General features: G+C 46.2%; 1 long non-coding RNA gene across 1 annotated transcript; it reads left to right on the top strand.

The window, feature by feature from the left end:
• Positions 1-1,131: 1,131 nt before the first annotated feature.
• On the top strand, positions 1,132-10,867 carry LOC113479365. The gene is made up of 2 exons (XR_003398237.1): positions 1,132-1,343; positions 9,897-10,867. It is a non-coding gene; the product is annotated as an uncharacterized LOC113479365 (long non-coding RNA).
• The last annotated feature ends 5,325 nt before the right edge of the window (positions 10,868-16,192 follow it).

Below are 16,192 nucleotides of genomic sequence, written 5' to 3'. Positions count from 1 at the left end.
GAAGCACAAGCATGACAAGAAGCGTTAAAAAATCTTCAACCCTAAGCAGAGCATGACACCCTAGAGGGATGAGGAGGATGGAGACTGGTACAGAGGCTGATGGCAGAGGGACACAGAGGCATTCCAGTGATTGATGTGGTCTTAAAATTTAGATTGACAGGCAGTCAGGCAACCTGAGTGGCTAGGATGGATTTCAGATAAATGCCCAGCTCCAGTTTCCTGTAGGCAATAGACTCTTGTGCATTAAAGGCTGAACGACCCTTAGCAATTTTGCAAGCTAGCAAACAGGGCCCCAAGCCTATTGAACTCAGAAGAAGATCTTGTGTTAAGCTGGACATGTCAAAGTTGTGCTCCTAAAACTGAGCACATATGTAGTGTTTTGCTGGATCGCAGTCGACAAGCAGTCAAACCTTCCGCAGCAGGAAACCTATACTGTTCAGTTATTTAGACACATGCTGTTTAGTTTGAATCGTTTGAATGTTTCACATTACGCTAGAAATCTTCAAGGCTAAAGAAATAAATTGCGTAAGATACAGCCAGGGCCCTGAACCAGGCTGTGGTTTGGTCTGTTCTGGGAGGTGAGGGTGGGTTGTTTGAGCAGGTGGGAATTACTGCCTCCGGGTCCTGTTCTTACAACAGCATCGCGTTTTTACATGGGCTGGAAGTCATGATCGATGCTGTTTTGAGCACAAAATCCACCAGGTTGTGATATATTTGCTCACACACACCCCCCTTATTGTCTTATTCTGCAAAACCTGTGATGGCACCGGAGCTACTTGCAGGGAGTAAGTTAATCAAGATGAGTAACTGAGTGGCAGGGGGGCTGCAGGTTTCTGAGAAAAACAGGGCCTCTGAGAAGCGAACTGAACGGCAGGCAGACGTCCCAGGCTGTATCCTGCCGTTACGTTTTAAGCAGAGCTGCCCCGCTGAAATCAAGAGGCTTCATGTTGCTTTCATCCCCATGGAGATCAGCGGGGGAGTTCTTCTTAAAAACCTGTTGGGACCATATGGCCTTTTATCACTTGAGTTCCTATTTATGTTAAAAACTGCTAAGAAAATAACCTATAGTTGTTTTGTCATGCTTCAAGCAAGATATTTTGTTTATCTGGCCTAATTTTTAATTATTTTTTTTTCCCTGTTACCCTTTCTAGGTTCCCTGCTATTCTTATGGTCAAAAGTTGTCCAAACTGGCCATCTTGAGAATAGCCTGTAACTATATCCTTTCCCTGGCCAGACTAGCAGACCTGGATTACAGCGCTGACCACAGTAACATGAGCTTCTCTGAATGCGTGGAGCAGTGCACTAGGACCTTACAAGCAGAAGGAAGATCTAAAAAAAGGAAGGTATGTTACAGCCTCCCCCCACCCACCCCCCAAATAACGGTAAAAGTTACAAAAGGGGAAAAAAAAAAAACCAAACCAAAGCAGTTTCCTTCTTTTCTCAAGCTTTTGAAATTTTCCTGATTTTTTTATCCCTTGCCTTTCTCTCTTATTCTCCTCCATCCGTCTGATCTTGTAATAACTGCATTCCTCTCTAATCAAAAGCTTTTCTCTCCTCCCCATCCTCTGTGCTGGGCTCTTCCTCTCGTTAGTCGCCCATCGTGTGTTTTAACAGGAGCATGATCCTATTAGAGTCATCTTGGGGCTGTTATTTGTTAAACCCAACCAACCTCGAGTCGCCTTTTGGAGCCCATAAAACACAGTCACCCGCCTGTGTTTTCTGTTTTGTTTAATCTAACACTTATCTCCGAGAAAAATCACTCGACAACAAAAAAAAAAGTAGCTAATGGAGACATTGTATGTATAAACACATTAGTAAGATGTATGACCTGAAGGACATGTGGGTATCTTGAGGAAACAACGTTAAATCTAATTATGCCTTGCATTCCTTTAGGTTACTTAACACTGAACCAATTAGGTGAAATCATCGTCAAGCGGCCGGAGGAGGAAGCAGAGCGTTCTGCCAGTTTTCCTCTTGGAGAGTGACATGGGTGAATTAAAGGAGTGATTGATGTCTTTGTTCAGGCTTTTATGACAAAAAGAGTTTTGTAAACTTGAATTGAACTTCCCCCTGCTTTCTGGGCTCGCTTGTCAGGCAGGATAATAAATCAGCGGGATTTTAATGGATGAATGGGCAGCTAAGCCGAGGAGCAGGCTCCTTCCCCAGTGTCGTTAAGATTTGTCTCTGATTCGGGCAGGTTTCCTCACTTTTTCTCCTCTTTAGCCTAACAAATCATCCTGCTGCAATTCAGTTTATAAATAAACACAATAGCACACTCCCTGTCACTTCCTCTCAGTGTCACAGGCTGTATTTATGCCCCCGGAGCAGCAGTGCCAGGCAGAGACACGGCACTGCTCGCCCACAGCCAACAGCACCGGCTGAAACTCGGAGGCGTGGGGGGAGCTCCTGGGCATGGCCCAAAACCGGGGGTTCTCTGTGGGGTCTGTAGTGCCGCAGGTGGTGGTGTCCCAGGGACACCGATGTGATGCCACCAACCCCAGGGCGAGGTGTGAGTTGGATCGTGTGGTCCCCTCCCCAAGTCGAGATGGGTGAGAAGAAGAGGATGAACAGTCCTTCTCAGAGCTTCAGCAGATTTCTGGACTGGTGTTCAGGCTTTGGGGGGCTGATGGGCTGATACGCATTGTCTTGGCTTATGTAAACCAACATCAGCCTCAAGACAGAAAACGCAGAGCCAGATTTCAAACGGCTCCAAATCCCAGAGTGTTCACATCTGAGGATTAGGACTGGACTCATCCTTAATTAAAAAAATAAATTAAGAATTAAAAGTCTTCCATTTATAGCATTTGTTCTCTAAAGTTCTCTCTGGAGCAGACGTGTGGAGAAAAGCTCTGAGCCCATCAAGAGCACATGAACAATGAAACTCTCACGAGGCATCGGCACATCCTGCCTCCCAATGGGCCACCACCAGTCCACAGAAATAGAGTCACGGGGAGAAAATGTGCCTTTTCTCCATGTTCTTGCAGTACACCCACACTAACCCTTCTCCAAAAGCCCTATCCAAAAAAAAAAAAGGCTGGTCTTTGCACCCGAGGCAGGGTCTTAGTCCCTGCTCTGCCTTGCTTTTCTTTCTGGAAAGTGTCTTGCAAATGCATTTCTGCTATTTGAGAAAAGCCCAAGTTTAGGGCAGCCCAAGAGCCTGTGGATTCACCTGGCTGATAGGTATCATTTTATTTCCAGCAGTATTTGCTCAGGTGATGGCAAGAGCACATTTAGCTGCTGATGAGCCAAACCCAGTAGGTGACACTAAGTAATACCAGTAATTTCCAGTAGATAGGTATGGGAATGCAAAGCCTGTGTTGGGAGGACTCACCTCGGAATCTCCCTTTCTCCTTGGGCCAAGCAAATTGATGGCATCATGAGCACAAGGGAGGGAAATGCCACTCTCAGAGGGAAATTATAGATCCGGGATGGCTGTGCAGGGAAGATCCAAGTTCTGGATGTCAGGTGGTGTGATGGGATGTCTCTCCTGGGGGGTCTCACACAGGCGGCTGGATGAGGATACAATGGCTTGGCCCAAAATCACCGCGCCCTCATTAATTTTGAAATCGGCACGTTTTTCTAAGCTGTGTGTGTTTTTAATCAGGTCTCTGAAACCACTACTCGCTGAGCAGTTCCTCTGAATTATCGACTTTGGGGTGGTTGTTAAATTTTTGTTGTTGTTGGGTTTTGGTTTTCCTTTTTTATTCTCTCTTAAAAAAAGAAAAAAAAAAAGGCACAGCAAGCCCGAGCACAGACCTCTGCTTCTTGAGCTCTACCATTGGGTCCACAGCACCCTGATGACTTCTGTCATTCCCCATTTTATTGTGTCTCTACTTCTATCACTCGCTCTCTCAGCAATCTGATTGCGATGTGCTGTGGCACCGTGAGCTTTTCACACAAAAAAGTAGCTGGTTGGAGTTTGTTTTGGCAGCCAGGGCCTCCAGATGTTGTGTTTGCTGGATTGTGCGTCGCCTTTTGCTTTGTTTTTGACGGTGAATTATCTGCTGTCTCTAATGTTAGGTTGTTGTTCCGAGTTTGCTGTTGCAATAGGAAATTTAATGGGTGTTTTTTCCCCCTCTTTCCGCTCTATTTTGTTAATTAGAAAAGTTGGCTTTAGCCTTTCCAACTTGACTAGGGAAAAAAAAATTCCCAGTCCTAACTACAGTTATACGGTGATTTTAGTTGATGCCATTGAGACTGGACCGAGAGTGTCTGGTGATGGGAGATCTCATTTATAAGCAGCAAAGGGGGTAATTGAAGGTCTTCAAGCGCCTTTTCCTTTTCAAAAAAAAAAAAAAAAAAAAAAAAAAAAAAAAAAAGGAAGCTGCATAGAGGGTGGTGAATTCTGATTATAGTCTTCATTTTTTAAAGCTGACTTTTGCTTGGTTATACAAGTGATCTGGACTAATCCTTTCCCTTCACCGTGCACGCAAGAGTTGCACCATGTCGGAGATTTGGGTTGCAACACCCTCAGCAGAGCCCTGCGTTGTGCTGGGGCCACACTGATGTCCTGGAAAAAGGGGGGAATCTGCCCTGGACTTCAGCCAAGAGCATCCTCCAGTAGTGCTGAGCACGTGACAGTGAAAGGAGGTGGATCAGAAAGGGGAGTCAAAGTTTCCCCCTCCCTGGTGTACCCTGTTTCTGCATGGGACATGATCTCGAGCGGCCAGAGGTCATCTGAAAGCCTCACACATATTTTGGAAGGTTTTGGGTCCAGCCTGCTGTTTGCACAGGCTCTTTTTATAGCCTTCCCCCCCCGCCCCCCCGCAGGTCCAAATTCTGGTGCCCTGCAGGAAGGCAGAGTTATGTCTCAGGATAGTGTTCAGGCTTTCGTGTACATGGCCGGGTGCTCTCCCTAGAGATTGATGGTTTTCTTTAATTTATTCCACATGCCCCGGCCCCACAGGATCCAGCCCCCAGGGCTCTGGGGCAGACCTTACCTCCGCACCAGGCAGCACAACCACAGCCCTTTGGTCTACCCAGAGCAGGATCCAACCGCTAACAAATAACCCTATACAACACACCCAGCACCCAGCACTGAACAGAAACCCCAAACTCCCATTGCAAGGTTCATTTTCTTTTCCTTCCCTTCCCCTCTTTGCTTTTGATTACGCCTCGTGCTAGGCAGCAACATCGCCGCGGCCATGGGAGCTAAGCCGAAGCGGGGAGGGATGGGTGAGGGATTTTTTTTTTTTTGCTTCATCCTCCCCCCGTCCCAGCTCTTCTGGCAGCCGCAGACTCCAGATGTTCGGAGCGCGAGCTGGGAAGTCCTGCTGGCGCCACTTGGGGCAGAGGGCAGGGGAAAGGCACGCGAGCTGGAACCCGGAGTACTCAGTCACTGCAGGACTTGGCGCATTCCCCAGCTCGCTGCTGGCACATTCCCCGGCTCTCTCCTGGCCATCTGTTCCAAAAAAACACTTTCAGAACCTCATCATCACTCAGGATACAACACTGCGAGCAGCTGTTAGCGAGGCAGAAGGGAAAAAAAAAAAACAAAAACCAACATACACACATTAAAAAAAAAAAAAAAAAAAAACCAAACCATGCGAAAGGTCTCTTTGTGAGAGAGGAAACTGGGTTATGAATAACAGGCGAGCAGTTGGAGCTCAATAAAAGTTTTCGGCTGGAATTTAGTTTCTTGTTTTTGTGCCTGTGTGTGTGGATGCGCACAGACGCAAGGAATTAAAAATTTAAAATGCACTCTCTCTCTCTCTCTATATATATATATATATTCCTTGATAATTAAATGATATAGAAGCATATATAGAACGAAAAGCCACTCCATTTGTTGCAGTGTGCTGTGCTAAAATGGCTCACATTATGTATGTAATTATTGCATTATATAAAATAGTTATTGTGGTGTTCTGCCGTGCCTTGATGCAGCCTCATTGCTGCTTTGCTAAAAGCAGAGCTCCCGCTGTAGGTAACGCTTAACTCCCATTGAAAAATTCAAAGAAGGGCATTCTGTAGGCGTATTTACTTGCAGGAGTGAACAAGTTAAGGTTTTATGTTATAAAAGAGAAATGGTAGTGGCAGGCTTGATTTGTATGGCACTGAAACAATTCGCTCGGAGCATATTTTTTTGATAACTCTGTATTATGACTCGTGATTTATTTAGACAGAGCCCCAAGATAAAGCCACAGCTCCCACCCCCTCGTTTGCGCGGATGAGCCTGGCTGCTGAGGATTGCTGTTATTGATCATCTGATATTGATTATTATAACACATTCGGAGCCAGCACAGTAAAAATCTTGATGATCTGCATGGCATTTCTTCCTTGCAGCTTCCCATCCTGTGCGGGATGGGGGGTGTAATAATGAGGTTCGACCTCCCTTTCTCTGCAGTTTGACTCAGCAGAGGTTCCTCTTTAAAAATAGCTTCATTTCCCTGCTAGGACTTGCAGGCGAGAGCGGGCAGCCAGCCAGTCTGCTTCCCCACGGCCGCCAGCTCTGCGGGCCCCGGGGAGGAGCTGGACCACAGGAGAGCAGCGACCCGCTCCGAGCCCTCCGTCTGCCTGCGGGACAGCGGGACAGCAGCACCCCTGGGGTGGGGGGCCTGGATCTGCCTGGCCATGAGTTATCTCCCCTGTGCTAGCTAAAGGATTACGCACCCAAGGATCAGACCTGCTAAAAAATAAGGCAGCATAGTGGACTCCCAGTGCTTATCACTTGTGTTTTATATCTCCCTGCAACTTGAAACAGCAATTGCAAATGGGGCATGGGTGTGAGGCTAAGGGCTCATGGCAAGTTCGTGAGCAAGTTCGCCTCGCACCAGGCAAGGAGGCAGCAGCAGCTGTGTGCATCCCCAAGCGCACTGCACACCCTGCCTCGGCCATCAGGGGGTTGAGCATCAGTATCCCAAAGAGCAGGGCCAAAAGCTTTTCCTTGCAAAAGCGATGTGATGTGGGACCCCACTGTTGCATGGCAGCACCCCAAAACCCCCTTTGCTTTAAGGAGTGTTGGAGCAGCTGCATCGCAGCATGCAAAGGCTGAGGCTGGGGATTCACTGCCACGGTGGGAGCAGGGTCCCAGTGCAGGCTCCGTTCCCTTTGTAGCGGGGGTATTACCAAGAATAGGGTAAGATCCGCCGCACAGATATCGGGTAACTACAGCAAAAGGAAAATGTGAGTAGAAGAGACAGGAGAAGCCCTGGAACAAAGGCTGACTCAATTCCAGAAGTGCTTTGATTTATAGAGATTGAAATGCTCCGGGATGCTGCAAACTCACCAAGGTCATTGGGCCAGTTGTCAAATTCAAAAGCCATGGGAGCTTGGATATTACTAGTTTAAAGCAGACCCTGGTTAATAAATCTGTCTTCATAGCTCCTGGCTGGAGTGGAAAAGGGAGGCGGGGGAGAAAGGACGTGTTCCCACCTAACATAATCCATGGCCAGCGTTGGGCAGTGCCTGGGACCAACTGAGTTGTGCCAACGAGATCTGCTGAGCCCCTCTGTCGCTTTGCAGAGGGATCTCTCCATTTCCCTTTCCGTTTCCTTCACCTCGAAGGTACGGCATGATTGCCCTTACCTGCCCTTGCCTAGTTTGTCCATGTTCCCTCTTGCCCCCATGGCTGATCTTCCCCAATTGCAAAGACTTCAGAGCAGAGACCTGCCACTGAGGCTCCTCTCGCTACAACCATCCGGCTTCCCTAAACCCACCAATGCTTTCTATCACCATCGAGCACGCTGCACTAAAGGGTAGGGGTGTCTCTGAACGAATGTAGGAGGTATTAACTGCAATCTCAGGTCCTATTTGTTCAGCACTTCAAAGAGCACCGGAGGCACATGAGAGAGGCCTGGGGACTCCCATGGCTTTGGCTTAGGGCATGAGGCTGCTATTGCTGGGTAATTGTTCCTGCAGTGGAAAAGGTTTTGCTTGCTAAGACTGCTGTTTCAGACAGTAACGGGGGATTTGTCTCTCTACTGTCTTTTAATATTAATGAGAGTGGTCATTGCTTCCCTCCTTTTTCTTCTTTTACATTTTCTTTCCATGTGGGATAAATTAAACAACTGACTTTTCTATTACAAGTTATTAATATATATTGTTTATTGTTGGAAAATAATTTTAGACTGTTCCCAACAGAAACATTTGCAATATACAAGGCTGTTGGTCATTCTCCCACCTAAACCTCATTTATTCAAAATCCCAAATCACAATTACAGCCTTGAATTAGGGCGTTTCTACTTTCTCCTGCTCCGAGCAGCACTAGGTAGTGTCTTACAGTCAGCAGAGACATTTCCTTATTGATAATAATTGTTTTCAGATTGGGCATGTGCCAGATGTGAAGAGTTCATTATTGTTTACAGGGGAGAGCAACTGATGCAGGCTGGGCCCGATGGGGTGACATTTATCTAGGGACGTTTTTATCTCTGGGATGCACTGTGATGCAGCCAGCCCATGGCTCCATCCTGTCCTCCAGCAAAGCTGCATGGCCAAACACGTCCTCCACTGGATCCAGATGTGCTGACCCCAACTCCAGGAGTCTGGGGTCCAGCAGAGACCAGTATTTCTTGCGTGGAGGATGACCTGGGCCTTTCAGCAAAATACTCTTATCGAGGGAAATCCTGATGGTCCTGGGGCAATGCTTCCCCACTTTGCAGGAGGGGGTGGAAATGTGGATTTTGGGCCCTCCTGCCCCTTAGCCTGGTGTGGATGCTCAGCTGTGATGGTCGATCTTGCAAGCAGCTGCTCTAATGATAGAAATAAAAAATAAAATAAAATAAAATAAAATAAAATAAAATAAAATAAAATAAAATAAAATAAAATAAAATAAAATACATCTGTATCTTAGTAATATTTTATACCTTAAGGTTACAATATCCAGTTATGGAAAAGGAAAGGCAGTACAGAAACAAAGTGCATTGAGGAAAAAATGTTTTTCAGGCCAAGCTTTAAGGAGTTTGACCTTTTTAAGACTGTCAGAAAGATGGCTGATCTGTCCAGGGAATTGATGACCGTGTCCAAAAGACCTTCAGAGGCCGTACTGCACCCTGAAGGGCTCTTAAATCCACTGGCAAAAAACAAGAAACAGTGGTTGGACTCAGTAAATGGGATCTCGTTTCCAAGTTTCTAATTCCTAAGTTACTTAAAGGAGGATTTAGGAGCCCACGTGATGAAGGCAGTTTGGACAACAGAGATGTGATCTCGTGAAAGAGCAGGCCCTGAGGATTTTACTCTGTTTTGAACTATGCTAACGATTGTTTGTGGGATATTCACAGGGCTTATTTTAATGTTAAAGGAGGTTTAGATGAGGTTTTCCCATCTGAACCTGCTGGGCTTTGGAGCTGTGCATTTTCCAATGGATGTGCCTGTAACACTCTGTAGCCAGATGCAATTATCCAAGTACATCTGCCACGGCCGTGACTCGCAGGAGGATGCACAGGCACAAGGGACATGTTGCAGTCCTGCAGGCTGAGAAGCCATGCACGCAGAAAAGTAAATGCAATCACTAAAATACAGAAATAAACTCCATATCCTGCACAAATCCAGCTTGTCCCAACTCCTTTGCTTTCCCTCTGTAATTCTGAAATCGGCTTTTGAAGCTGAAAATAGACCCCGAAAGCTGCAGGTCTTGTCAACAGCAGGTATTTGCTATCATTTCTAACATTTCTGCAGCAGGAGCTGGAGCCAGCACCTAAGTACCTGGTTGCATTTCTTCCCCAAACCTTCCTCATCCCCTCTCTGCCATTCCTTCTGCTCTGTGTGGGCTCTGGCCACTTTCGTGGTACCTACAGGTGGCTGCTCTGCAAGCCCAGACTCTTAAAGATCTGCATATCCATAGCCAGCAGTGCCTGAGGACAGCCCACCATGGGTCAGTGACGGTCACTCGGTCACTCGTGCAAGGAGCCACCGGGACACCACGTGTTCGTGGTTCTGATAATGCATTTTTCTCTTTCCAGGAGTAATAACCAGGAAGGGAGGATTCAGAGAGCTTCCAGCCAGAGTTACATCTGTTCTTGGCAAAGGTTGCACGATCCAGATGAAGACTGCAAGCAGCTTTTTTGCAGAAACCCCTTTTCAAGATGAAGATTGGCCAAGGAACTTTCTTAATCTCTGGAACAGAAAGGAAAAAAGGAAAAGAAAAAAAAAGGACAGGGATGCATCTTATTGTTGTTAAGCCAGCCACCTTTTAGTACGTGCAATTTATTTAGCACTTTTCCCTTTGCTTAACTGGGAAATGTTACCCTCTCAGCTCATGTGTACAGTAATTTTTTTTGTTGTTGTTGTTGCTGTTGTGCCAAAGATTTGATGGAGCTTCTACACTGTGTCTTATTTTTGCCTTAACGTTAAATCTTTGAGCCAAAGAAAAGTCAGAGGTGCCATTCAGATGGTGGCAAGCAGGCCAGCCAGCTGTTGGTGGCAAATCCGAATTTCTGAATCCTTCTGTGAGTTGCTTCTTATTTCTCCTGCCCACACTTCTCTGCCTGCAGCCCTGGAGCCAGTGTTCAGTGTGGGCAAGAGCTGGGACAACACCAAATCATGCTTCAGCATTCAGGTTTGCTTCTTTCTTTGAGCTACTCCATAGTTCTGCCTTTTGGGCAATTTCCTGATGTTCCTGTCTGTGCAACACATGCACAGGGTAGAAATACTGACACGAAGTGAGAGCTGAAACAGGAGCTATGAAACTTTTTTTTTAATAAATAAACAAAATAAAATAAGCAAAAGCTAAGTGCCATGTAAAAAAAAAAAAGTAATTAAAAAGAAAGTTCAGCTAGGCAGAGTGAAATTCAGCAAAACGATTCAGCAGGTGTTTCAGGTTTGTGAAGTCGTTTTTTCCGTGGGGTTTTTCAAGTGGTCGGAAACCCGTGTAATGCAAAAGCATTTGAATCCTATACTGTACCTTTCACTTCAAATTGAAGTAAAAAAAAAAGAAAAGATTAAGAAACATTTGCTTGGAGTAAGCAGACTTTATAGGTAATGCAGTTCGTATGCAAGACATCTGCTAATGATGGGGGGACAGAGCTCTGTATTCAAGTTAAAAAATACATGGGTTTCCAAACCAAGAAGATTAACATAATGTGTTTCCCACTCAAGGGGAAAAGATTATTTCTGAGGCCAGACTGGCATCCTGGCTACACCAGTGTAAATCTGGTTCCCGGGTGTCTGACTACTCCAGTCTGAATCTGGACGGGCATCGCCCGGCGCTGGGGAGGGCGAGGGGCTGGGGCCGGTGAGCATCAGCGGGCAGGGGAGCGGGATAGTCTTTGTCTTACTGACATGAATACAAAACTTGAACTCCTCAGTGCCTGCCCGTTTATTTTCCAAGCTGAGCAACTGGCAGATGAATGCTGGGCTGGGGAGCCAGCGTGCAAAACCTGAGCTCAGCGGAGCAGGGTCTGGGTCCGGGGGATAGCCAGGCTGTGCGGTGACAATCTGCTTACCGCCAGGTTCCCTGGCCCAGGCAAGGATGGGCGAGCTCCTGGTGAGGATGCTGGAGATGTCTTCTACCTGATTTCTGGGACACACGGGGCGTGGCTCTGTCCAAGCCCCATCTCAGGAGCTGATGAGACTGCTCACCCCTTGGCCCTCACCACTGGTCATCATTAGCAGCCCAATAAAATACATTTTTAGATTGTCATTTGTATTTCTTTATTAAAGCACAGTTTTTAACCCTGCCTTTCATCATATACTTTAAGGCCAGCTCTTTAGGTTATAATGGGGAAGGGGGCCGAGCTCATGGGCTGCAGGAAGCACTCCGGGGGTGTTTGCACCCATGTCAAAGGACTGGGTTTAAAGTGCAATTGATTTCAACAAGCAAGCAGCTGGACCTCATAGATGTGATAGAAACAGTGAGAGAAAGGGAACTAGAAGGCAGTAGAAAAAAACCCCAGCACCGCAAGATGACCTAGAGGGGGAACTGCAGGTTTTGTACAAGGCCATGCTGCAGTTCTTCCATCTGGGTTTTGAGCAAGAGCGATGGGGACAAGCCTAGGTTCTCTGGCACCCCAGTACACACAAGCTACACTACATAGCCTGCAACTAAGGAAACGCTCTGGCATTTCTGTCTTCAAGCAGCATATACGAAATTCACCAAGCATTTTTAATTTGAGAAATACCATTGTATTTTAGTCAGGAGTTCTGCAGCAGCTCTCAGTTTGTGAGAGTTAATAATTAATCAGTAAGGCAAGGTCTGCAGGGAGAGTCAGTGATACAGTACTGCTGATATTCTTTATTTACCTCTTTTTTTTCCTTCCAATTCCTGTTGAATTTGCTACAAATACGTAAGTCACAAACTGGGCGGCATCATCAGGTTGTGATTGGGGCTTTAGGTTATGCAATATTGTTTGTCCTTCTTATTAAGGAAACATTAACCCTTGGGATCAAGTTGCTTCATTTACAAATTCCCAAATTCACTTTCCCTAAATATTCCCTGCTATTCCCACCCTACTGCTGTCCTCTAGTAAATGCAGGCAGAAAGGTAGCCCTTCAAAGTTGAAGTTTTTCTTGGTTTAAGTGAACAAGCCTCTGCAAGAGGCTGTGTGGAGGCTTTTGCATCCCAGCAGGAGGTGAGGCAAGGCAAGAGGAGTGGCAGTGGCCATCCCTACCACTGCCCCGTGCTGCCCAGCCCAAGCTCCACCAACCAGCTCTGATAAACAAGAAAGGTAAATTTTTACCAAAGGGTAGCAAACATGTGAGTTTGAACACCATAGCAGAGGTGACATTGCTTTCCTGTGCAGGCACACAGCCAGAGTCAGCTGAGGTACAGAGCTGACCTTGCCTCACTCCTCCCCAGCAAACACGCCGAGTGAGTGCTCTCCTCTGCCTATACCAAGGTAATTATGCTTATCATCCTGGAAAAGCAAAACAGCCCTCATGCTGTCACCTCCCCGGGGTCAGCAGAGCCAAAGCCTTTGCTCCCAGTTGGCACCGGCCCCCAGCTCCACATCTTGGATGGGAGAGTACAGGAGCCCTTGTAACCCCGTGCAGGAGGGTTTGCAGGGGCTCAGCTGACTGTGACCCACCATGGGATGGAGGGCAGATGGCATTCATTAGGAAAAGGGAATGCTGAGAGGCCAATGAGATTTGTGTTTTTCCCAGATGTTGAATGCCGTATTAAACCAGAAATCACACACCAAACCAGTGACATCACCTGGGCGTAAAGCACTGCTCCCCATTGCTCACACCGTATCTGCTGCCGGCTGGTGGTGGGTGAAGGGCATCAGCATTTCTCCTTATTTCTGATCTAACAATTGCTGAGGGAATTTAGTGCCCAAGGAGATACCAAAGGTAAGGACCACGATGATTATCATGTTATGAACATGGCAACACCACCAGACTTGTTCAGAGCATTGCACAGGATTCACAGCAGCAGTCACCATCTACCTGCTTGTTAAATAAAGGTCCTCGCAAGCTGCCAAATCCTTCTTGCATGAGGAGCTCTGCCCTGCACAGGCACCTCGAAATCCAAACATCTTCAAGCCAATTTTCCTCTCGGCTTAATTTGACAGAGTTGAAAGGCTGTCTATGGAGTTCCAAAAATAAAATGTGTAATAATGTGCCCCATAAAGCCAGATCCTTCTTTCTTTCAAGGTTTTTCTGTTGCTCATGGGTGGTGGGATCAGCAGAGCAGCAGGGGAGCAGCAGGACCTCTCCTACCATTTCTACCCTTGAACGCTGAGCTCAAAGTAGCTTTCAGTATTAGAAGTAGCTCTTTGTAGACCAACACAACCACATTTGCACAACAGCTCTCACCAGGCTCAGCTGAGCACTTCCATCTCCTTCTGCCCCACACAAACAGAAATACTCCCAGTCAGGCTGACCCATCAGTATATCCATGGCTGGGTAAAATCACTTTGGCAGGCTGGTACTAGCCCTCCTGGTTCCTGGTCTGTCATCCCTGCTCTAACTGGGGTATTTCCATACTGAAATTGGATGGCACAGGCAAAGCAGAGACCTCTGGCAAAACCAAGTGGGCTAAGTGCAAACTAGGTCTTGTTGGTAACTCCCAACCACACGTCCTTAAGGATATGCCTCAGGGCAGACCCCAGCCTGTGTGTTTTTCTCCTCACATTATCACTTTGAGGTGCTGTGGAGAGATGAACAAAATTCCCATAAACCTGGGTGAGGGTGTCTGACCCTCACCTTGATGCTTTGGAAAAAAGGGGGCTCAACGTTGCAAATCCAGGTTAGTGTTGGTAAAGATGCTGGTGGGCTGCTGCAGACAGAACCCACAAAGCAGGTCAACCTGTAGGCAAAGGAAACAAATTTCAGCCTAAACCATGTAGCAGATATAAGTAGGTAGATGTTGAAACAGAAATCACCGCCTGAACTTTTTGATGTAGTAGTATAGGATAAAGAAGTCCCCATTGCATCTACCCTCCACCTAGCTGCCCACCATTCCAAGGGCTGAGATGATGCATCTTGGAGCACCAGGATGGCAGCGCTTAAATCAACCCATTAACCAACGTGCATCAACACAGATCACTCACAAATCCATATGCATCAACCCAAATCTCTCATAAAGCTGCGTGCAAAGGTCAGGACTGGCCGCACCCCTTCTGTGTCCTTAATCCACACCCGGCGCTGCCTGACGGATGCCAGCTCTAACACCTTTTCCCCGCAAGCTACCTACATTTGGCAGGGATCAGCAGTCACCTTTCAGGGAAGGTTTAAAATGCCTCAAAGCACTTTTATTATAAATCTTGGGCAGAACCCAGCTCTTCGAAACTGGAAGGTGAGACGTACCATTTTCATAGCTCACCTTGTGACCTGCTGGCCCAACTCTGCTTGCTGCTGCATTTGTAGGATTTGTTCCCTCCCTCTACAGCTCTGAGGCCTGGAGAAGCATCTTCCCCCATAACTAACTAGGAGATCTATCATCTGAGCAAGACAATGTGCATCCCTCTCCCTAGATGACTGCTTTGCTGAATAGAATTTTCATATATATATGCACATGCATACACACAAAACGATAGAGAGAGGGTTTCCACCTTGTTTTCTGGATGTGATATATCACAGACTCAACTGTATTTCAGTGGGAGTTTCCTTCTTCCTGCCCTGCTACATGTCGCAGTGGCACCAGTTACACTGCAGCTGTAAGATGTGTATTGTAATTATTAATAATTGTCTTCACTTATTCCATATAAAAATATCAGCACAGTTACATGAATGATTTGTGTAATGATATATTTGCTGTTATTAGGACCTAATATGTTATGCCTGTAATTACATACTATGCCCCATATAATAGGCCTGGAATTGCTGTGTAAATTTTGGGTAATTACAGAAAACTATGCTACAAACAGGTCCCCCTAGACCAAGTCAAGCATGCACTACCAGGAAATAACCATTATTAAAGGCTCTGCAATAGACAAACCGAGAGACTGAAAGCCAAAAGCCGTCTGAATATATAGCAATAATGATGGGGGAAAAGAGTGAGTATGAGGGTATATTAGAGGGAGAAATAACTAGTGCAGGGGAGCAAGAGAAGTACCAGTCCAAGTGGTGTTATCCCCGGGGAACATTTCTTCTTACTCCGATTTCAGCAGCACTCCAGCAAAAATCCGAGGAACCTCCAGTGGGTGCAACGTAAGCTCCAAGTAGCACAAATTCATTCAGATGCAACTGTTTCAAAGGATTTAGAAGCCGTGTGCATCATTAGAAAAGAAAGTTATAATGCTTGCATCTAGATTAAAAGTCTGCCAGAGGTCATTACAGCTTAATGGATAGTCAGGCTTTCTACATCAGCTGGAAACATTGACATTGATTAAAATTTATCCACTCATTCCCAGATCCAAGAGCTTTTCCAGATTTCAACACACTTTTTTTTTTCTTTTTTTTTTTTTTTTTTTTTTTTTGATGAAGCTGATCCTTCCCTTCCTCACTGCAGTATCTGCACATCTTCCATCTAAAATCAATAGCAATAGCACGATCCCCTGTGGGCTTCTTGCAGTCGTGAGGGTTTCTCCCAAGGATGGGACGTGATGGGAAGAAATGAGATCAGCCATTTTTATGGCTGACTGAGTAGTTATGGGCTTTGAGGACTTTCTCATGGTCATGAACCTCAGAACAACTTCTGATTATTTTAATTTCACTGCAGCCTTCCAGCTTCGTCATCTATGCTGCCAACTTCTATTAAGGTTCCATTAAAAGGCAATGAAACACAGGGCTTTTTACAATACCCTTGACAGAACAATTTCCCTTTCTGGATACAGCAAAAATTTTCAGCCAAAAATACATCTTTTTGGTTAAAAAA

Source organism: Athene cunicularia (genome assembly GCF_003259725.1).
Source record: "Athene cunicularia isolate RWA chromosome 4 unlocalized genomic scaffold, athCun1 chr4_part1, whole genome shotgun sequence".
In the NCBI taxonomy this organism is placed as follows: Eukaryota; Metazoa; Chordata; class Aves; order Strigiformes; family Strigidae; genus Athene; species Athene cunicularia.
Note: the sequence above shows the minus strand (reverse complement) of the source record. Positions and strands in the feature narration are given on the sequence as shown.